Source organism: Anastrepha obliqua, chromosome 1 (assembly GCF_027943255.1).
Source record: "Anastrepha obliqua isolate idAnaObli1 chromosome 1, idAnaObli1_1.0, whole genome shotgun sequence".
Taxonomy (NCBI): Eukaryota; Metazoa; Arthropoda; class Insecta; order Diptera; family Tephritidae; genus Anastrepha; species Anastrepha obliqua.
In genome coordinates this window covers 45,006,475-45,030,711 of record NC_072892.1, presented here as the reverse complement: position 1 = coordinate 45,030,711, position 24,237 = coordinate 45,006,475, and the positions used below count along the sequence as shown (strand labels likewise).

General features: G+C 36.1%; 1 long non-coding RNA gene across 3 annotated transcripts in view; it reads left to right on the top strand.

Annotated features, from left to right (window-relative positions):
* Positions 1-19,980, top strand: part of LOC129236239 (uncharacterized) — a 116,624-nt gene extending 96,644 nt beyond the window's left edge. For all 3 annotated transcript variants that reach the window (XR_008581645.1, XR_008581644.1, XR_008581643.1), the window contains one exon: positions 17,781-19,980. This is a non-coding gene — a long non-coding RNA (uncharacterized LOC129236239). The remainder of the gene's footprint in view (positions 1-17,780) is intronic.
* The last annotated feature ends 4,257 nt before the right edge of the window (positions 19,981-24,237 follow it).

Below are 24,237 nucleotides of genomic sequence, written 5' to 3'. Positions count from 1 at the left end.
AGTATGTGCAAAGTTTCAAGTGGCTCGAAATTCTCTTTCATTTTTGAAATTTTTTTTCGAGCATTTGTTATATGGAGAAAGTGCACAAGGCCACGAGCAAAAAAAAACTAAAATTGTCAAAAATCAACGCGAGGTTTGAGCCAATTTAAACTGGAAAAATAATGCACCAAAATTCAATGAGTTATAAAACTATATTTCCAGAATTTTATAAAATTTATAGTAAAAATTTTAATTTTTTATGAAATCTTTTTTACTTATTTTAATTTTTTACAATATTTGAAACTTTGAGTTATGTGGTCTTTGTTGGAGTATAATCTAATATATATATTTATAAAAAAATAAAAAGAATTAAACAAAAATAAAATAGTAACGTCCTTGCCGTATGCTGCGCATCTATTATTGTGAACACAGGTTGATGTGGCACAAAGCATTGAAAGCGGAAAAGTGTGGGACTTGCCTTTCGACTCACCCACTAAAAACCCACCCCAGCTCCGTTTCACTTCAACCGCGGGACAACCGTTAGGCATGACTTCGCGGGAGAGGGAGCATCCTATTGCCAATTTTTGAAAATTTGCGCTGTTGTTCAGCGCGATGCAGTTTGGAGATTACTATTTTTGCCATATTACATACAGCGGACCAATGTTATTCTGACTCTTACATAATATCCACTATGTTATCAGTCGAAATTGGCTTCCCTTCCTTAGTGCTTAATTCCTCGCATTCGAACACAAATCGCGGACAGATAAAGAAAACATGTTCTGCGTCTTCTACAGCTGGTGCACAATGAGAACAGTACGGGTCGTCTTCATGCTTAAACCTATATAGATAGGATTTAAAACACCCATGCCCCATCAGTACTTGGGTCAGATAATAGTCTAACTGTCCATGTTTACGGTTAACCCATTTGGCTATTAAGGGAATCAGACTGTACGTCTAGCGTCTATTCAGGGACGAACTCCAATTTCTCTACCATGAACGCAAGCTATGCTTTCTTGCTTCCTTGAGTATTGCCTGCCGTTCTGAAGTAGATTTTTTGGTAAACTTCAGCGTACTCTTTTGCCATAAGTATATGCACATATGTATATGTGTGGTGTCAGGTGTCACTTATAAGCAGAAATGGGGTGATTACCAGGGCACTTTATATTTTCAAACTTTTCAAATTTTTTTCTAAAAGCATACATAAACCAAAACTTGGGGATTTATTGATGAGCATTCAAGTGCTTTAGAGCTTTTGCCTTCAATTTACTTAAATGAATATTTAGTAAGTATAAATTACGAATACATTTGTAAATAAAACAAAAATACATATAACGAAATTTGCTTGGTTGTTTTCAATTGTACCGCAGAAATTTTTCCAGCCAGTCATTTGGTGGGAATCCACAGAACGCGTTTCCGACTTTTATTTCTGTCGACGGAGCTTAAAGGGAGGTAATAGGAAGAAAGAAAATATGCTTGGTAATACTCTACAAGACAATGAACTATAGACATCTCCTAAACCTTTCATGAACTTCAGTCAGACTTTCATGCCGCCGAAAACGAGAAAACTTCTCTATTCGGAAATTAGGAGTAGCTCGGTGACTTTGTAAGGGATATGCATCCGTCGAAAGAAAACTAGTGGCTCTAAGTCGTTCCGATTGAAATAATGGAATTTATTGCCACCACTCTGCTGTTTTTTGTCTGAATGAGATAATTGATCTCAAGAATAAAGTGAAGTATGCTTGAAAAAAAAAAAAAACAAATAAATTAAAATAAAAATGACAGAAACAATCTTATACGAGGGTCGTTTGAAAAGACCAATGCAAAAATAAAATCCATTTAATTGTTTGGGGTAAATCTGTTTTATTTTTCCACATCAAAAAAATGCCCATTCGTTTCTGCATTCACGCCAGCCATTTCTTCAAATTGGTGATCAAATATTAGTCTGAGGGAACCAAGTTTAGAGAATAGTGGGGATATGAAACAAGTTGGAGCCGTATTTTCATGAATTTTGCGACTATAACCGCTAAGGCGTGAGCTGGTGCGTTGTCGTGATGGTAAAGGAAAATCACTCGACTTCCTCAATTCAAACGATTACCAAACACTAAGAAATATTCCGATCTGACTAAAACTTAGTGTGAGTTGTCCCAAGAGATGGTACTTACTAAACATAACCTCGATACGTGCCATATAGGTAAAATAACCCTCGTATATGTATACCAGGTCAAAAGAACATTAGGTATGAACCACCTGAGGACCACAATAACCCACTTGTGCATATAAAATTGGGGTTGATTAAAGATTTTGGTAAAGCCACGAAAAAAGGTCGCCTGGTCTTCTACACTTAAAAAATCACCTCCTCAACATACAGGTGAAAAAAATTTTTCTCGGGAATAACAAGTCTCCTAACTGTGATGAAATAGTTCATAGATTACATGCATATCAGTAGATGAGTTGTAAAATGCAATTAAAAATACATCTTTTGCATTATCGTCTATGCGTTTTTCCGAAAATATAAGAGCAGCGTAAATGTTGCCATTAACAAATGAAAATTTAAGCCGGATTTTTGTATTTAACAGACCAGAGAATATGAAAATATTAAAGGGAGGTAGTGCTTGGCAGCAAAACTTTTCGACCTAGTAAAATGGTATTACAACAAAGAGGATTAATTGTGCAAAAAAAAAAAAAAAAAAATTAAGCAAAAATCTCTTAAAAAAATGTTTCTTCATATTTATTTATTTAATATTGTTGTATGCAATCTCGCATGTAAATAATAACTGCTTGCTCTAAAATGTTTTCGAGTTTTCCTTACACATACAATTTTTTATGCAAATATTTATTATTTGTTTCCATTTGTGAGAATCGGTTAAGATAACAATACTTAAAAGTGCAGAAAAACTAAGATAAATTGTGAAATGCTCATCAACCGGTAGCAGCCTCGCAATTTTTAGTAAATCAATAAATAAATTTGTATAAACCAATAATGCATAAAGTTTTATTGCTTTTGATGTTGACATTTGCAAATCAAAGTACGTCTTTGAAAGTGAGTGGACAATTCGACAACTTTAAACACAGAGACAATGTTTCACACTCGACTTCAACCGCACAATGGTCGTCATGTTCACTTGATGCAAATCTACTACACTTTCAGATACGAATTGTTTTCCAGGCCAAGATTACCAGTAAAAAATAGAATGAAAATTGCCAAAGAATAGTAGAACAATTGATTTATGACCAGCATATCAATTCATAACCGATATAATTCAATCAATGACTATTGTGTAGAATGACCAATGAATAATCAAAAATAATCGCCCCATTGAAACTAAGCAAAATGTTGCGTATACGCCATGTCGACTTTAGGAATGTTTCGAAGATAAATGTGAAAGTACATACACACACAAAAGTAATAGAATGTACACAAGTTAATTAGTAGTTGATTAACTTGCTCAAGAAGGATTTAAAATTATATGGTAAAAATATTAAAATGTCATGAAAATGGCTAGATACTTTCAGACAAATTTTGTGCAGGAATGCCGGGTTTACCTAATAACAAGTTTAATAGCGCCGTAAGCTCTAAAAGAGATTAGATAAAATGTAAACTATTTTATGCGGTCGTATGACATAGTTAAGGAAAAACGTCTCTATCTTGGTTACTTTGTTGTGTAATTGGCGTTTCTCATCTGGTATCCACTGAAATTAGTAGTAAGAAACCCAGCCGAAAGATATGCGCTATGACTGATGATGATTGGATGATTCTCACACAGGATTTTTGGTCATAGTAACATACAGGGCATAAATGGAACATCAGAAAACGTTATTCCTCATGTAAACTTTGGCAAAATACCTGGTTTTGTAATATAACAGAATGGCTGGCAGAAGGATTTAGAATGCCATTAAAATGCATACAATTTCTTTACAGATGCATCCAAATTACGGCAGGAGTAGGAAGATCTGACGTCTGCCCGCAGTTTGATCTCCAAAAGTCTTTTAAGTTTCCTAATTACTGGAGCATATCTCAAGCTGAGCTCTATGTTGTAACCAAAGCAGTTGAATTAGCGTTGGAATTTACTTCCCTCGACTTTCGCCCAAACACTTTCACCGCTAGTCAATCTGTTACTAAAGCCATAATGGCTGGAATGACTACCTCGGAATTCGTGAAACACTGTAACTTCAAAATGGAGAGTTATGCGAGAATAGACAGGTTACAACTTACTGGGTACCAGTACACAAGGGAACAGAGGGAAATGAAATCGTTACAACTGCCTGGGATCGGTATACTTTTCATTTCTGAAGGATATTGCCCACAAAAGTTTAAACTGTTTTTTAAAACTCGCCTAATCATGTATCACGAACTATGTTTAACACAACTTCAAGAACACTGGTAACTCTAAGAACCCTTGTGGTCTATGTGAGATCTATTCAGATAAGCCTAATTTAACCCAGTTGCTTTGATCGCAGGTCACTCGGCTATTGCAGAAGCTGCAGAAATGAGGAGCAGGAAGAGTCTGCCAGACACCTTCTTTGTCATTGTCCTGTCTGGTAAGCAAAGAGTTTTAGATATTTTGGCTTATCGTTTTTGAATGATCCCAATGACCTTAGGGACATAAGTGTCAGCTAGATCAATGGATTTGCACTTAGAACAAAATCGCTTAACAAGGAGTAGCAGATAAACTTCTACTGTGGTATCACAACGGATTGGTAACGTTCTAAGTGAGTTGGTTTACAGACCGTCTGCCACATCTACCTACCAGGACATAGTAGCTTAAGTCGAAACGCTTTGTTAAATGTTTATGCTAGCTCGTTCCATACATAAATTGAAATAAGAAAAAGCAATAAAAAAAATAAATGGTTTAATATTTAGAAAGCTATAACAAAACAATTTCGTTTCTAATCTAAGTTGACTTACGATACGTGACCACAGGTATCTTAAGGTTTTTTAGCGCACTGGGTTCAAATTTGTGGAAATAGTTGACAAATTAAGAATGGCGAAAATGTTTTTCTTCTTTGGCTGCTTATTACGAGCCTAATTTCAAATTTATCAAGTAAGTTAGAAGATATAACGCGTGTTTTCGTATGAGAACTATCGATATAGAGAATTATGGTTTCACAGCTAAGAATGGCAAATTGTGTTGACTTATCTGTTCAGTAAGGGTTGACAAATCATTATGAAGATTAACGAGTACAAATTCTGGAAATTTACTTTGAAAAAACAAAACAAAAAAAAAATGAATCTGTTCGCTATGTTCACAGAGCGAAGTGCCGAAGAAGATGCCGAAATATCGATTCATTATCATTCTCAACTTGTTGGCTTTTGTCCTTCGACTACGTGGACAATTTTACATTCAAAAAATAAATGCCATGAAATTATCTATCAGATAATAATAATAATATAAGATTAATAAGATTATTTTGTATTATCATTTTCCGCTATTCAATTTCCAAACTCATTGCGCTGTTCACTGGTCACTGGGTGATCGGCACTCATGCGGAGGAGCTTGGAATTCCGTATAATTCCTATTGCATAAGCTGTGGGGATGCTGCAGAGAAAGAAACTGTCCGGCACTGGCGGCTAGGCGCTTGAGATTCCTTAGCGTGCCCTTTGGAGATGGCTTGAGGGAATTCTTCATAGATGGTTCTCTCTTCCCTAAAGCATTTCGCAGGTAGTGGTCCACATTATAGTATCAAAACGGCACGTAAGTGCTACTTAAAGTGTACATATGGTACTCTTGCCATCTAACCTACCTACCATTCTCATGTTAAGTTCTCAAGTCCGGACCGAATTTAATTTGCCCGCGCGCGTTTTAATGAAATTTAATTTAGGCTGGCAGTGAATTATTGGAATGAAACAAAATCATAGGCAATGTTATAGGAGAGGTGTGGTTTTATGATAAACTTATCCCGCTTGAAGATAAGTGTCCTTGCTGAATTTCGCAAAAATATCTAAATTTTTTTTAAGGCATAGCTTGTAACATCAGGCAGACAGCCGAAAACTTAGACGTGTCATACAAAAAGAGGGAGTGCTTTTTATTATCGTTATAAGGGAGGTGGTCAAAGTCTACTGTGTGTACTAAATTTCACTGGAATATATTAATTTTTGCTTGAATTATCACGCGCATGGGTGGACAGACCGACGAACGGAAAGAGATACATAGCTAAATCGACTCCTCCTCTCATTCTGAGCATCTATGTATGTATGTGTATACGTACATATGTATATGTTTTTATCTATCTCGATACTTTTATTCCTAAAATTAAAATACGCTTCTGCACAAGTAGGCGCGCTTTTGTAGGCCAATAGTCCAAAATACCGATAAAATCATGGAAATTGTGTGTGTGAGCACTTTTTTCTGCGCAGCAAGAGGAAATTAGTTAGAAAATCGTTTATGGTGGGATGGTAAAAGTTTTTGTAAGTTAAACACTTTTTTTATAGTGATTTAAAAAGTATGGCAAATGGTTTTCTTAATAAAGGCAGAATCGAAATAAAAAAGTGTGTTTAAGACTCCTTTATTTATTATTTATTATTTATTATTTATTATTTATTAAATGACGGGAGAGCTTCTCAAACAATATTGATGCAATATTTTCGAGATAAGTTTTTGCAAAAAATAAAAAAGAAATAAAAATCTAAATCTCAGAACAAGTTCCTCCATCCCGCTCTTATATTAACGGGATACCGAAAATCTCACCCATCACATTAATAATGCGTCTTCAGTCTTGATACATTTTTTCAACAAACCATACATATATACACACTCGTATATACATAAACATACTTCCACCCACTACTGTTGCGACGGACAAAGAATGCAATGCCTTACAAAATGAGGGAAATTGAATGCAGCAGCCGGCTTTCACAGCTGCGAAGTACATTTTCAAATAACTGATTCTCGCATAAACATATATTTTTACGACAATTCTTTAAAGACTGCCATATCCCACCAAATGAATCTCATTACTTAATATTTATGAGCCAGATATTGGAATTTAAAGGAACCAATGCAATGTGCGAACAATAATTCTATCATAAAATATTTTTTTAACTACTGCCATTTTACAAAAGTTTCACGCCTTAAATGGGGCATAAAAACGTTAAGAAGCGTAAAATATGCAAAATGAGTAACGCGATAATACGCTCTATTTTATGTGATTGAAACTTACAAACTGCCATTCATATCAATTCAAGTGGGTGGCGGCGGCTGAATGATCGAATAAATGTACGAACGAGCGAATGGGTTAAATTTACGATTCATTTCCGCTTAAACGCGCCGTTAACTTCTTTCGAAATGGGAAATGGAAAGAGACTCAAATAAGGGAAAAACATCCTCTTTAAGTATCCAATTTTTTTTCTGCAATGATTGCTTGGTGATGAGCAACAGCAAATGAGGAAGGAAAATATAAAGAAATCACAATTTATTCAATATTTATTCAATATTTCTTTGAGTAGCAGAAGTTGTTAGTAGAAAAAGAATCTACAAACGATTTCCTATTGTGCGAATATGAGGGCATTTGATGTAAACGATTGCAAATATATAGCGATGTGCGCTTGTGCCACAAACTGTAAGTATTATGCTCATACTGTCGGGGCACCATAAACACTTATATATGTATGTATGGCTTTATAAGGGTGTAACGAAATTTGTGACTGTTTGGAAATTGGCTAATTGGGCAATTGGCAAAAATCTCAAAGAATCAGGGATATCGTGGGGGTGGGCAAGTACCTATTCACTAAATTCTGCTCCACTAATAAACAATCACACCGCGGAATTTCCATGAAGCCATTACTTTACATAGCTGGTTAACTTAATGGCTTTTTAAAGAAATTATTGACGCCTGCAGAGCTCTTTGCGCCATAGATCAGTGTAGATATGTCTGGCATGTACACCTATACTTTTACAATTGTCAGCTGCCTGAAACATGTAATACATACATAAAGCATACATGCGTAATGCGGACAGAAGATATATGGGTGACGTTTGATGTATAAGAACTAAATTGATACCAATCTCTATTTGCTGAAACATAGGAACGCAACCAAGTCGAACAATTTCTGACGAGGTGCGTAAAAGGGCTAAAAAAATAGGGCGAGAGCATCAGCCGCCAATCAGCAAGCCCCCATTGTCGATTATGAAGGTTTTGCTGTGTGCTGGGGGGTATTCGATAGAAATTATCCCCTATGGACTACTCCTATCAGGCCAGACACTCAAGTGGCTTCTGTACTATTTGCAATTGACCAGATTGAAGTAGGTGATATAGCAGAAGCAACCAGAATTGGGATACAAGAAGGGTTTTGTATTTCGCCGCATAATTTGTACGACATGCCAGAAGCTCTGACAGCTTCAATAGGAGGCTCTATCGCAGCTGAATTGGAGTCGAGACCACAACACAACCTATGATTATCGCATTTTCTAGGAATTACAAAATTTTCTTAGGACACTAAACGCGCTACAAGAAAGTCTTGTGCAAAGAGGCGGTAATTTTTTTCTAATTCGGACGAGGACTTCATCAAATGCGGATTTTTAAGATTGCGTATAAAATGCATCAACATTGGAACGGCGCCTATTTCTTCTAATTCGGAAAGTAACAATTACTTTTTAGTTAAAATAATTTATGCTGATTTGTGTACTTCCTTCTCATCTACAATTTTCAAAAGTTTTATGAAACAAGGAGTTGTCTTTATGTCTGATTATCAACTACATGCACTCAGATCTGACCATAGTGATTAAAAAATATATAAGGCAAAAAGATAAGGTATATTTGCATCCCAAAACATCAATTGAATGAACAAATAACTTTAATCTTGGTTTCCAAGTGTTAAATATGAAGACATATTTTCCTTAAGATTCCGATATAATAGGTTAGACTTTAACCAGAAAAACTTTGTAGTTGAACGATAATCGAAAGAAAAACTCGTTGATTGTTTGGCTAAGGAGGATTTACAGTTTTAAGTCGCCTCCGAATGGCAGATGGTTTTTGATGAGGAGCTGTTGTGCCACTATCAGCCATGGGTAGAAAAACCTTTCTTATATTTGGTGTCTTATTCCTACTCGGAGTTTTGAACTCGGGCTCTCCCGAATTATAGTCACGCTCAAAACCATTTGTCGAAGGGTCGCATGGGTGAGTTTAGCAGCTTTCTATGCTGCTAGAAAGAAATCTTCAATGATTGCTCTAGACTTCGTCACACATGAAAAAAAATTGAAATAAATTTTTACTTAAAGAAAACAGCTACCATTTTATTAATAGGACTATGAATAAGTTCGTGCGGTTTTTTTCGAAATTTGAAACTTTATTGACGTAAAATGGTTACAAATTTAATATTCAAAGTATTGTCCATCGCTTACTACTACTTTTTCCCATCTTTCTGGCAATTCACGGATTCCCTTTGTGAAAAATTCGGTCGGTTTTGCCGCAATCCACGAATCGATTCATTTTTTGACTTCATCGTAATTACGGAAGTGCTGGTCAGCCAGGCCATGTTGCATCGATCGGAAGAGATAGTAATCGGATGGCGCAAGGTCTGGACTATACGGCGGGTGGGGTAGGACATCCCATTTGAGCGTTTCTAAGTATGTTTTGACCACTTGTGCAACATGTGGCCGAGCATTGTCATGTTGCAAAATAACTTTGTCGTGTCTATCGGCGTATTGCGGCCGTTTTTCTCGCAGTGCTCGGCTCAAACGCATCAATTGTCGTCGGTAGACATCCCCCGTAATCGTTTCATTCGGTTTCAGTAGCTCATAATACACAACACCCAGCTGGTCCCACCAGATACACAGCATAACCTTCAGGCCATGAATATTCTGCGCCGACGTCGATGTTGAAGCATGGCCAGGGTATCCATACGTTGCCCGACGTTTTGGATTGTCGTAATGGACCCACTTTTCATCGCCAGTCACAATTCGATGCAAAAAACCCTTTCTTTTGTGCCGTTGAAGCAGTTGTTCGCATGCCATAAAACGGCGTTCAACGTCTCTTGGCTTCAATTCATACGGCACCCAATGGCCTACCTTTCGGATCATTCCCATGGCTTTTAAACGTTTGGAAATGGTTGATTGATCAACTCCCAAAGTTTTTGCAACCTCTTCTTGCGTTTGAGCCGGATCTTGATCGAGCAATTCCTCCAATTCGGTATCCATGAACTTTGGCGGCGCACCCTCGCGTTCTTCGTCTTCCAAGCCAAAATCACCACTTTTAAAGCGTGCAAACCACTTCTGGCACGTTCGCTCAGCTAGAGCATGCTCACCATAAACTTCCACCAAGATACGATGACTTTCGGCTGCTTTTTTCTTCATATTAAAAAATTCCCCGCAAAAACACATTATTTGGCACGAAATTCGACATTTTCAAGTGTGGTAAAAATATTGTTGTTTACGCTTCAAATAAAAAACTTATACTGACGTTTGTGCCTTACGACAGTAGCTCTCCAATGAATGTTTGGAAATGTGGATCGATGGAATAATAATCAAGTTACGCCATCTGTTGTAAAACCGCACGAACTTATTCATAGTCCTATTATTACGATTACGATTAAACGATTAAACGATTTGCCGGTTTTATTGCGAATAGTCCTTTGCCGAGTCATCAGTAGTCTGCCTCTTCTTCTCGTTCCTTGCGGGTTCCAAGTCAAGGCGGTATGCGTTATTTCATGGTAAGGCTTTCGCATAGTATGCCTTTCCATTCGTATTTGCTCTTTTTTATTTCGGTGTTGATGCGTTTTTGGCGCGTAATTCTCCAGAGCTCTCGTCTATGAATGGCTATAGAAAAAAAATACAAATATTATTGGGATGCCGCGAGCCAAAAAAAATTATTTAATTCTAATTTTTCTAAACTTTAGATGAGTAAGTTTTCAAATAAAATTTATTTTCTAGGATTGCCATCCTTTTTTACACATAATAATATACTTTAAAATTAAAATAAAATTAACTTATTAAAATTATACCTTTTTTTTCATGTTTCCTCTTATGTCTGAGATTACAAAACCTTACATAGTAAAGATGCAAAATGGCTTGAGAATAAGGCTTAAAAGTAATTTGATGCCAATTTGATAAAATCGGCAATGAAACGAAAAGCGGAAACGCAATATATTTTGGTAGCCCTGAAGTTTATTTGATCCATTAGATACGGAAAATTAATGAGATGTAGAAGATAAACATCAGTGAGTGTATTATAAGCAAAGGAGGGTATTATGTGCTGGAGGAAAACAAGTAGAAATGTTTGAAAAAAATATTAGGGATACCGGGAGTAACACTTCTTCTACTTAATTGCAACATTTGCAAGACTTCGTATAAATAGGTTGTTGAACAAATTTGACTTTGCAGGGTTGCCACGTTTTCTTAAAACTTACACTTTTAAATTTAAAATATAATTCTATTTAATTGCCCCTTTTGCTAAATTTCATATAAATGGGTTATGGAACCAATTACAACTTGCAGAGTTGCCACGTTTTTTTTAAACTTATACTTTAAAATTTAAAATATAATTCTATTTATTGCCACTTTTGCCAAATTTCATATAAATAGGATATGGAACAAATTTCAACTTGCAGGGTTGCCACGTTTTTTTAAAACCTACACTTTAAAACTTAATTCAATTTAATTGCTACTTTTGCCAATTTTCATATAAACAGGTTATGGAACAAATTTCAACTTGCAGGGTTGCCACGTTTTCTTAAAACTTGTACTTTAAAATTTAAAATATAATTCTATTTAATTGCCACTTTTGCAAAACTTCATATAAACAAGATAGGAACAAATTTGACTTTGAATGGGCTGCCACGTTTTCTTAAAACTTATACTTTAAAATTTAGTTTTATTTATTTGCCACTTTTGCCTAATTTCATATAAATAGGATATGGAACAAATTTCAACTTGCAGGGTTGCCAGGTTTTCTTAAAACTTACACTTTAAAATTTAAATTAACACATAAAATTGAGCTATTCATATACACACACTGGAAGGGAATTTTTTTTGTTTAAATTTAGAGTTGCCGCAAGTAAAAACATTTTAACTTTTAGGAAAAATGACTATTATTTCCCATTATTAAAATCTATGAGTGTTAAAGAAATTCCGAATAAATTTTTCAAATTCTGGCAATAGTTCATATGAACATTTTCTTGAATAAAACGTGTTTTGTACGACATCCGCGTTTTTGACACTTTAAAATTAATTTGTATGCAAATTCATGCAGGAATATAAGGAGTTTGCATACAAAAACAAACCTTTTGGAGAAAAGCTATCTAAAATATTTGCAACTATTTTTACTTTCCTACCAAAAAATAGTTTAAGTAATCGAATTTGAAAAGATTCACAAATTTCATCCACCCTAATGTAGTTATTGTATATACTTTACATAGATATATGCGTGCGTCCGTTGTTGAGTATATCTTCCGAAATCATCATTTTTATCTAGGAACGTTCTAGTGCTAACAACATAAATGTCATACCGCTCGGTTGTCGGTATGATTTTAGCGCATTTATATGTATTCGTGAATTGGGCGTGTATGAGTCAGTTGTATGCGCGCGTGTTTCAGTTCAATGGAGTGTTTGCGAAAATACGCAACTACAAGTACAATTCATATGCAGATGAACAGTTATTTTTTCTTTTCTATAAAAGAATATATGTTGTGTATGCGGGTGACTGCGAGCGGCAGATGAGTGTGATTTTTATTGTTGGTCTAGTAAATAAAAAAAAAATTGTTTTTTATTTAACTATGCATGCGCTTAAGCTGTTGTGTGCTCGCATTTTGTGGTAAGAACTACGACACATTGTTCTAATATCGAATGCTTAGTTACATATCGGCATACATTTGTATATACAAAGGATTCTAACGTAGTATCGGAGCACTTGTCGTATGAAATTGAGGCGAATGTATTTGTAAATACAAACATATATTTCACGTAAAATAAATAAATATGAGGACATGTGCAGAGATGCCAAATTACCCAGTAAAGTATTAGAGACTTGAATAGTCAAACACTTTTAGTTTAGTACTGTCTTTATACTAATTTCATAGTACACTACTAAAAATAATTATGATGTTGTATGATTGGGCCACATACATACACTTATTCCTCGATTTACACTATCTACCATACATACACTCACATTTTACCACATGCTCTTGGAAAAATCGTGCAAAACTTGCTATAAGCTTAGACACAGAGGCAAAACGAGTCACAGACCATGCAAAACAAGAGAAAGAGTTCATACAAATTGACGGGTTCATGAAAATCGTAAATCGATCTAAAGAAGACAAGGATAAGTTGAAGATATGTTGATTATAATACGGCGGCCGTCGTAGCCGAATGCGTTGGTGCGTGACTACTATTCGGAATTCACAGAGAGAACGTTGGTTCGAATCTCGGTGAAACACCAAAATTAAGAAAAACATTTTTCTATTAGCGGTCGCCCTTCGGCAGGCAATGGCAAACCTCCGTGTGTATTTCTGCCATGAAAAAGCTCCTCATAAAAATATCTGCCGTTCGGAGTCGGCTTGAAACTGTAGGTCCCTCCATTTGTGGAACAACGTCAAGACGCACACCACAAAATAGGAGGAGGGGCTCGGCCAAACACCCAAAAAGGGTGTACGCGCCAATTATATATATATATATACAGAGCTCGCCATCTACCGTTACGGATTTGAACTAGGTATTATTTGAAGAATGGTAACACTTAGCTGTCATCTGATTTAACAGAAAATTAGTTTTATTCTTCCGCTGAGCGAAAATGGTTGTGTATACGCTCAAAGACCTCTGGGAAATGTTGCGACATTACTTTGAAAATCACGATAATGTTGCAGAATGTGTGTGAAAATTACGTACGGCAATGGGAAGAAGAAAAGCACCGAATGAAGCGTATGTGCGTTACTTTGCGAAAAAAGTAAGAGAAACTGGGTTGCTTATTGACAAACCAACGCGTGACCGACCAAAAACTGTGCGTACACCCGAAAATATTGCTGCTGTGGCCGAGAGTGTTGGTGAATCACCAGGAACATCAGTTTACCGTCGTTCTCAACAATTGGACATTTCGGAGACATCATTGAGACGAATTTTGTGTATGGGATGGTGCATGGCTAGCTGAGGCAGCCCTATGAATGAAGTTGTGTTCCATCATTAACCGGAAGGATTGTACTTCAAAATAAAAAAAAACAGTTTGGAAAAATATTGAGTAGTTTCTTTTTTATAGCATTTTTAATTCCGTAAAGTTATATGGCGGGCCCTTTATATATATAAAATGAGATAAGGATTGACTATTTAAATTCAATTTATTTAAATAATTTAAATATCAATATTTCTTTCAAATAATGACATAAAAAAACGTAATGAACAGTATTTTCCCAAGCTACACTTTTCGAATAGCAACTTCCATTCCCTTTTTTGTCCTAAGAGTGGCCTCATTCATTTCTTATTCTTTTGCTACGCAAGTTGAGCCTTGTTCAAATTTTAGATTGTCTAACATTTTATTCTTTTTTTCCAAACTGATTGCTTTCCTTTTCTTGGGTTTTCTTCTTGTTGACATTATTGGTCCCTAATGAAATTAAAGCAAAATTACAAACTAAATTTTTAAAACCAAAAAAAACTGCCTTTTCCCCTGTTATTGGAATCCAATCACAACTAATGACTGATGAAGTTTTTCTTCTTCTTCACGCGCCTTTATATTTCCGATTGACGTTTTGGAAAAGGGTGCACTTGGTAACTTTCAACGAGCTTCTAAAAGAATACATTCATCAATATGATGATTAGTGTACCAGGGCATAATGAAAAACTATCAGATTAAGATAAAAAATAATTTCTTGTGTGATTTAACAACAATGTAAAAGCGAAATCGTGTAATTCGAGTGCCGTTAAAATCGGGAGACTGGTGAATGTACCTTCTGCTCAAATATGAACGAGACTTTATCAATAAAACGGTCCGCGGATGACATATGGCAAATATAATTTTTTTGTTTTTTGGTAGGACTGTTATAAGCTTACATGGCAAATTTCAGCGTGATATGTCACATAGTTTGTTTTCTGTGCTACTGTAACAAGACAAGCTCGAGTGTGTTCTTCGAATTCTCCTTTATGGCTTCAATTGTCTCAAAATGTTTTCCACGGAGCGGAAACTTGAGCTTGGGAAACAGGAAAAAGTCACATGGAGCCATATCAGGCGAATACGGTGCTTGCGGAACGATATTAACATTATTTTTGTTCAAATAATCCCGAACAAGACGTGATGTGTGAGCTGGTGCATTATCGTGATGCAAGAACCATGACTTGTTGTCCCACAATTCCTTCCTTTTAAGACGAATGTTCTCGCGCAAACGCTTTAAATCGTCTAAATAATATTCAGCGTTAACCGATCGGCCTTGCGGAAGGAACTCCGAATGCACCACACCTTCGTAATCGAAAAAAAAAACAGTCAGCATAACCTTAATTTTTGCGCGACTTTGGCGTGGTTTTTTGGGTTGATGTACGGCCCTCTTTGAACGATTTGTACCACTAGAAAACACGTGCACGCGATAGAGCAGAGTCCCCACAGGCTGTCTGCAACATTTTTAAGGCGTCTGAAGCCGAAATTTTGTTGGAATAACAAAATTTCAAACAAATTCTTTGTTCAACTTGAATTTCCATCGTTAAATTCGAAGAACACACTCGAGCTTGACTTGTTTACAGTAGCACAGAAAACAAACTATGTGACATATCACGCTGAAATTTGCCATGTAAGCTTATAACAGTCCTACCAAAAAACAAAAAAATTATGTTTGCCATATGTCATCCGCGGACCGTTTTATTGATAAAGTCTCGTTCATATTTGAGAAGAAGGTATTATAACATAGGTAGATTACGCAACTAACCACTCCTCCAATACCCTCTTCTTTGTGGTATAATTTCTTTCTTCGATCACATTTTCATTTAAAAAATTTCAGTTTGATGAAAAGCGGGCATTTTTAACCGATCTTACTATATTTCAGTACCAAAAGTGGCATGACTACAAAAAAAACGCACTGCCTTTCATGTAAATATTGGTCAGTAAAATAATTTTTTCACTTTGCTTATATTTTGAAGACCAAACTGGTATAGCTAGATTTATCCGAATTAGATCAAATATACGCTTTAAAAAAAAAATCTTTGTGTTTTTTGAAAACAATTTTTCGCTTAAAAGTTCCCGAATTTTTCGGCATTTTTATTTGTTATGAAACATTGGAAATGGTCAGAAAGCAACATTGGCTTTAAGGGGAGAAACCAGTTTAGACTGATATAAAAATCGACTTTTTTTATTGTATAAATTGTTAGTATAACTACTCAAGAATATGTGGAAAAAGTTTTAAAGCGAAATTCGCATTATTCCCGATTCTATGAGCCGTCCATCGGTTCGGCACCGTAGCGCGCGGAATGGAATGGTTATGAAATTTTTTTGAAGTATTCTTTATTCAATTCTAATTTATATAAACCTAATTCTGGGTTTATATTATCATTAAAAATATTCCTTTTTTAAGCAAACTAGATGAGCAAATATGGTATGAAAAAATGACTTTGTGTTCAAGCACCTCAAAAACATGCAATTTTCAATATTATTTTATCACAAATAAGTTTCTTAATCTTAGGAAATATGTTGTTAATGAAAAAAAAAGGTTGTTGATTACTGAAAAAAATTAAAACTTAAGGAATGCCTACCAGTAAGATACTCGGATGGTGATCGTCCAAGGGCAGCACGCTCTAACGCCACTATTTCCTGCGGAAATGGCTTTAAAAATTTCAAAAGTGTATTTAAAAATATGAGTAAAATACCCTCCAAGTTTAAACAATTTCTGATTATTCCTTCCCAGTTCAAAAAATTCACGAAAAACACCAAATTACAGCCTCCTAAGTTGGTTTTCGCCCTTAAGTTTTTAGCAAAAATGGATATGTTTGAGCGTTTTTGGTTTCGCAATCTTTTTAATACAAAAGCTAATACTTTGTTGTGAGTTTCACGAATTTATGAATGTTTAAATTCCGAAATTAAAAAAACGGAATCCCGAAATTGTGTTAACGGGATCGCGAAATTTCGGAATCTAAAAAATCGAAAAACTTACAGTTCTAGTTGTAACACCTACCGCAGCCATTTTATGAACTTGTATGACAAATAGTTGAACTTTCCTCCTATGCAACAAAGTATACGCAGAGGATATTTCTGCAACGTATCCTCTTTGAAACCTTAATGTCCTTTCAAACCATAACTTTTTGAAGAAATGGAAAAACTGGGTATGCGGGACTACATAAACTCTATAATTTCCCTTGCATTTAAATTGTGTCCTGATAAAAAAAGAAGTTGATTTTTGTCGCACTTTAACCAAACACTAATTTACCAAATTTACGTTTACTATTCTCACAGTGTAATTTAGCTATCTAACACCCCTTTTTCCAATATGTTTGACTATGCTCTCAATAAATTGGTATTTTTATCAGATAAGCAAAATCTTTCCGCTGAAAGCGCCCAATGTTGGTACTCAAATGATAAGTACTAATGAATTCTTGCAGTCCTCTATCGAATTGACGTCTTCGAAGGCGTGCCAAAACACCAAAATTTATTCTTATGCCCACTGGGTATTTCACGCCAATAACTATAAACATCAATCGTTCAACAGCTTACCACCGAAGTCATAGAGAGCTCCGTATTTGCCTAAAGAGGTGATGGAACCGTTATCAACACGCGCTACCACATCATTCAATAATAGCTTAATTTTTATGAACAATAAAACTTGTACTCATCATCTTTACATGCATCTACAGCAATTTCCATATCTGCTTATGTTCACCATTATTTTCTTTTGTGTTTCGTTGCAGACAAACATTGTTAAATGAAGCATCAGGCATTCATCCAGTTAGAAGGAATATAAAAATAGTAACAAAACGCCGCCGGCAATAGCAACGACAATAGCAGGCAACAGCCGAGGGTGAACAGAATTCAACTAAAATTGCATGAACAGCCAGTGGGCGTACGACGGCGGCGACAAGTCAACGCCAACACACACGCACGCATTTCTACAAGTGCCAGTGAATAGAGACATTTTCACATACATATGCGCCTTTATGCATAAATCAGAAGGGACAAGAGCCAAGTCGCAATCGCCCCGAGAGAACGAAAACGAAAGCGAAGTCTACAACAACAACAACAATAGCGAAGCATCGCAGTAAAGGCTTCCCTTTTTGCGTAGGTTTGCTGTCACTGCTACTATTTTAATACTAGCGCAGCAGCAATAACAACAGCAACAACAACAAAAGCAGTAGCAGAAATAATATCAGTAATACGCCATTGCCATAGCGACAACTATCACTGCACCAGTGTTGAACTGAATTGGTCTGCTTAACATCAATTGTAACACTTGACGAGACAATAGACGAACCGGCGGGTGGTGAGTAGAAAGAAGAAAAAGAAGAAGAGGAAAACAACAAGTAGTAAAACAGTGTTGTGAACGAGCCCCTAGCAGCAAGTGCAGTGAAAGAAGTGACATAAGAGAGAGAGCGGGTGAGAAGGTGAAAAGTGCTGTAGCAGCAAGAGGCAGAATACCAAAACGATAGTCAGCAACATTGCATGCACATCATTTTTGGAGCACAAAGACGTTGCAGCCATTGAGGGACGTGGAAGCAACCAAAAAGAATTATTGCCAACTACACCCAGTGGGAGCACAGCACAGCACCGAGCAGCACAGTGAATGAATAGTGGCAGCGTCGACGCTCGCAACCAAGTCTTGTCCCCAAGACCTTACCGATATATACATAGTATATAGCCATTGTTGCTGTTGTTTGCATAAGTGAGGCATAAACATTGGCGGCCAAGCACTAAACCAGCAACAGAAGTTGTAGTGGTAAAGGCAAAAGCGACGACAATAACGAAGCGGTAAAAGTGCGAGATAACAACAAGGGACAAGATAACCGCTGAGCAAAGAGCCAGCACATAGACATACACACATATACATATAACCCTAGAAGAGGAAGACATAAGACGGAAAGTAGTAAAAAGTAACGAAAGAGGTATTGGACTATTGGACATGCAACGCCACTGAAGTCGAGTGTATACACTTGTACGCCAATCCAAGCCACCCACATTGCACCACACAGCAATCCACAAAAAACAGAGAAAAAAGGAGGTAGAAAGGCAAAAATAAAAATAAAAACTCAAAATAGCCATTCCAGACGAACGCGTGCGCCAGAGTATACAAAAACGAAGGTCGACGGCGAAGCAGCTGAAGAGCATTGAACGCTGCGACTACTGGCTGCTGGCTCTGGTTACTGGCTGTTGACAGCAACAAACATAACAACATAGTTTCTGGTAGAGTGAAAACAACAACTGTAAGCGACACAGGGGTACGACACCCGCACGCACACACTCACACTTACACACAACAAGATAACCAAGTACGCGCTACACGCCACGCATAGTGGCATATAGAACGTGTTACGTATACGACACGACGTACCCACGTCGCACGACGACAAGTGTTGTGCAAGTGAACGAGTTTGCTCCCATATTACTGCTCACTGTTGCTTTTGTTTTTCGTTTTTCGTTTTTGATTTTATTTGGTGTGGTAGCATAGAGTGTGACACTTTAAGAGCAAGCGACGACTACTAATACAACTACAAATACAGCAACAACAACAACAATAACAACAGCAGCGCTAGCGTCAAAAGCACGCCGCGCAAATAAAAAGCAACAAAAAGGCAAAGAGAAAAACTTCAAAAAATAAAAAAAAACCACCAACAACAACAGTAACAATCACTTTTAGTCTAGTACCTAGTAACAGTAGCAGCTACAAAACATGGATGCCGAAACAGAAGGTTTGCCACCCAACAACACCATCGTGGAGGTGACAAGCACCGAAACGGATTTGGCAACCCGACGTCGCCTCTTCAAGACACAGCCGTCGACATTGGCCTCCCGGCGACAACAGGCGGTGTGTGTGCGAAGGGCGCACAAAATGTATGGAAATAGCAAAAATCCGAATGTCGTGTTGGATGGCCTGAATATGACTGTTCCTAAGGGCTGCATGTAAGTGTAAACTAAAGTAATTTTATATTCTGCTAAACAAAAAAGAAAACAAAAAAATACAATGAAATATATGTATGTTTATAGAACAAGTAGGTATATGTTACACGTACATATGTACATACCCTTCAACATAGGAATAGAAGACCAAACCAAACGAAGGTATAAAACATTTCAAGATTCTACAGCATTGTACTCGTAATAAAAATAGGAGGTAAATACTATTCAATTGGGTATGAAGAAGTGTACCCAAAAGTTTTGTGTAGAAAACTGACACATAAAAATGAAATAAAATCACAAATCACTGCGAAAACGAAGCTGTGTAAATGGAATGGTTAGCTGGCAATGAGGGCTGTATAAAAATCAGGCAAACGCATATAAAGTAAGAAATGAAAGAAAGTGTAATTTGAAAACTTCTTAAAATATACTTGAAATTATATTGCATATATTTTTTTCTCTTTTGTGATTTTAATTTTGTTGATTTATAACCACCAAAGTGCGTTCGGGAGCATGCAGTAAAGTGCGCTTGTTATTTCTACATTTTCGTGCTAGCGTACCAACTAACGGGAAGTCGAGTACTACTCAATTTGGTATACATACTTAACACAAAGAAGAGTATCTGGCGGTACTGGTAGCTACAACGTTTGCAGTAAAAATTGTTCAAACAAATTAGAGAAGCAGAAGAAAAAAAAAAAACAAAAATAGCCAGTAAATGAAGTGGCTGATTCATAACTTTGCTTTATTCACTGAGTTTATAGTCAATGCAAAATTTGTGAGTGTCTTCTCATGAACATTGCTCAAACCTTAGTGTCCATTTAATATAAAGCGAGTCCTCCTATGTACTCATAAATGGCTGCTTGGGATGGAAGAAGGTGAATATTCCGAGCATCTGGAGATATCGTTCAGCTTTTGGCTCCCTGATTACTGCAATGTTTTTCCGGCTGAATAATTGAAGAAGTGACATTGGGGCGGTGTGATGCGATATCTTGAGATCATATTCACATTTTCACTGATAGTCAGGCGGTGATAGAATCGAAGCAGTCGACAACCTCTAAGGCAGCCTTGAAATGCCGCACATCACTTAACGAGACGGCTAGGTCCCTCCATCCAAATGGGAACTGCAGAGCAGCTGAAGAAGCGGAATTTGCACAAAGCCAGGCAAAGCCTATGTAAACTAGGTATAACCTTACAAACATATGAGCTACTTATTTTTTATAATTAATTAATGAAAGTAAAGTTTTTTACTTCGCGGAAATTTCCACTTCCTGCGTGGAATTTTTGTCTGTCTTAAGTGCAATAAGTGTTGTATTACCATGTATCTAATATGCCCTTATATACAAAATCTGTATGGACTAAATCTCGGTTGCAACTGTCACAATTTTGGCAGCTGCACTTTGTTGCACTCTAGAATAATAGAAAAAATATTCCCAACAATCAACGCGAGTTTTGAGCCACTTAACTATGAATAGGATTACACTTATATTTTATTCGAAAGGTTTACACAACTTCCCTTTTTCTCTTCTTCACTTAAAATTCAAAATCCAAAAACTTCCTTCATCCTGGCATTGAAGTCGCCAAGCGCGATTTGTATGACGTGGTGGGTGCAGCGCTGTTAGGAACGTTTCAGGCGCTCATAGAATAAATATTTAGCCGCATTTAGCCGTCCTTCTCTTCCGTCAGGGCGTCGGCGCAAATATGGTAACAAAACTGAGTACTTGAAACTTTTTTACGAATTTTGATTGAAAATAGTGATATTTTTACGAAAAATTTTGATTTATTTTTAATTTGCACAGAGTCTCAAACTGATTATCAGCAAAAATTCATTTTCAAAAAATAGCGCGATTTTCAAACTGTTTCAAGCTTACACAGATTATGAAGCTGCATACCTGAAATTTTTTCAAAAATTCTGATTAAAAGGAGTGGAGTTGCTTTTCAAAATTGTTAGGACTTTTTGCTTTTGAAATCTTCACGTTCTTCGACTTATTTGACTTTTGTAGGAAGTTTTTTCATATAATTAAAAAATAAATAACAACTGCAAACTTTTTATTAAGTGCTGCTTGTGCTGTAGTTATTTGACTCAGTGTAAGAAACTTTTTTAACACGCTTTTATTAGCTCGGGTTGTATGTATGTATGTATGTATGTATGAATGAATGTAACGGAATCTGCGAGCTCAATTTATTTATTTATTTATTTATTTATTTATTTAATTAATTAATAGTCTAAAAATACAGTGTTTCTTACAGACTATGAAAACAGATTAATGCTAAATAAATTAATCAAAGTAAAATTAAACTTATAATTAACTAGTTTCAATTATAATGAGTGAAAGAAAAATAATACATTTTTTATAATTTACAGAAGAAGATTAGATTAATACTAAGAATTTAGTTCAACAATTCATTTAGAACCAATTTGAAGTGATTCTTTGTGGAGCAGAAATCCAGGCCAGTATGATTTGGAAGCGAATTAAAATCGCCCAGAGTTCTAGAAATCGGAGCATTGGACGCATAATTAGTTCTTGCCATCCCTAACCAGAAAAAATCATGATTCCGTAAACTTCGCTGAGGAATATTGAAATAGATTTTCTCAAGTAGCGATGGGGAGTCAATAACCCCATTTATCAAATCGAAGAGGAAAGTAATGGAGAGAATGGTCCTTCTAATATCTAGTGATTTTAGATTTATAAGCAAGCACCGACTTTTATAGGATGGACTTGGATCAGTGAAATTTAAAGAACGCAATGCATAACGCACAAAGGCTTTCTGGACACGTTCAAGCCTACTAATATGACAAGCATAATATGGTCTCCAAATAAAGACGGCATATTCCAACTTGGAACGCACCAGAGACGTATACAACAACTTTAGAGTATATGGATCAACAAAGTCTGAACTAAAACGTCGAATAAACGCAAGTACGGAATAAGACTTTGAAATAGTGTGATTTAAATGTTTTTGAAAAGAGAATTTAGAATCAAATACCACACCAAGATCAGTAGTTTCACTTCGATGAGATAAGCTAGAACCACAAATGTGGTAGGAAGTGGGTATAAGAGAACAAGATTTAGAATAAGAAATATAAAAACACTTGCTTATATTTAAATCTAACTTATTTCTTTTACACCAAGAATCAACGTTATCTAGATCAGATTGAAGGTTTAAAGAGTCCACTGTACTTGCAATCCTCGAGTATATCTTTAAATCATCGGCATACAAGAGAAAATTTGCGTTATTAAAACAACTGGAAATGTCATTAATAAAAAGTATAAAAAGTAAGGGACCCAGTATACTTCCCTGAGGTACACCAGAGGACGCAATAAAAGAAATAGATGACGCACCATCAACATTAACAACACATTTCCGAGAGGAGAGATAGGATTTAATCCATTTTAAAAGAGTGGAATGGAATCCTATAGCACTCAATTTGGAAATTAAAACCCTGTGATTAACCTTATCAAATGCTTTTGAAAAGTCTGTGTAAACAGCATCAACTTGAGTTTTTTTTTTAAACGATGATATACAGTATTCAGAGAACACAGCAAGATTTGAAACAGTAGATCTACCTTTCATGAAGCCGTGTTGGTCTACTGAAATATAACGACTAACTACGAAATAGATTTTATCTTTCACTATTAATTCAAATAATTTTGAAACCGTGGATAATTTGGCAATTGGTCTATAATTAGCAATATTGTTTTTATTTCCACTTTTGAATACTGGATTAATGGTTGTTACTTTCCAGGCATCTATGAATTCTCCTCGATCAAGGGATTTATTAAACATTAACAAAAGTGGATAGGCAATTGCAGAGCAGTTTTTAAGAAGATACGAAGATAGCCCATCTACATCAGATTTTGTTCTAAAAATCTGATCGACTTGGAATTTTGCACACCTATCAAGGACCGATGACAACGCAATAATTTGATAAAAGTTTTCCATTATCCTTATTAGGATTGCCAGGATTAATATTTTCTTTTTAACACACTTTTATTTTAGATCTTCTGTAGAAGAGTAAGAAAGACAGAGCTAACGCGCGGTCTACGCATGCCTGCACTCTCCGAGTTACTCCTACTGCTTTCGGGAGTCTACGACTTACTCTTTCGAATTCGAATGTGCTCGGGCACGCGGCACTGCTGTACGAATAGAAGGCTAAAACGTTTTCTGGGTAGTTGCATTCTCACTTTGTATAGTCTTTACACATGCGTAGATACTAGAAGTCTCATACAAATTTACTCTATTCAATGTTCATATAAGATG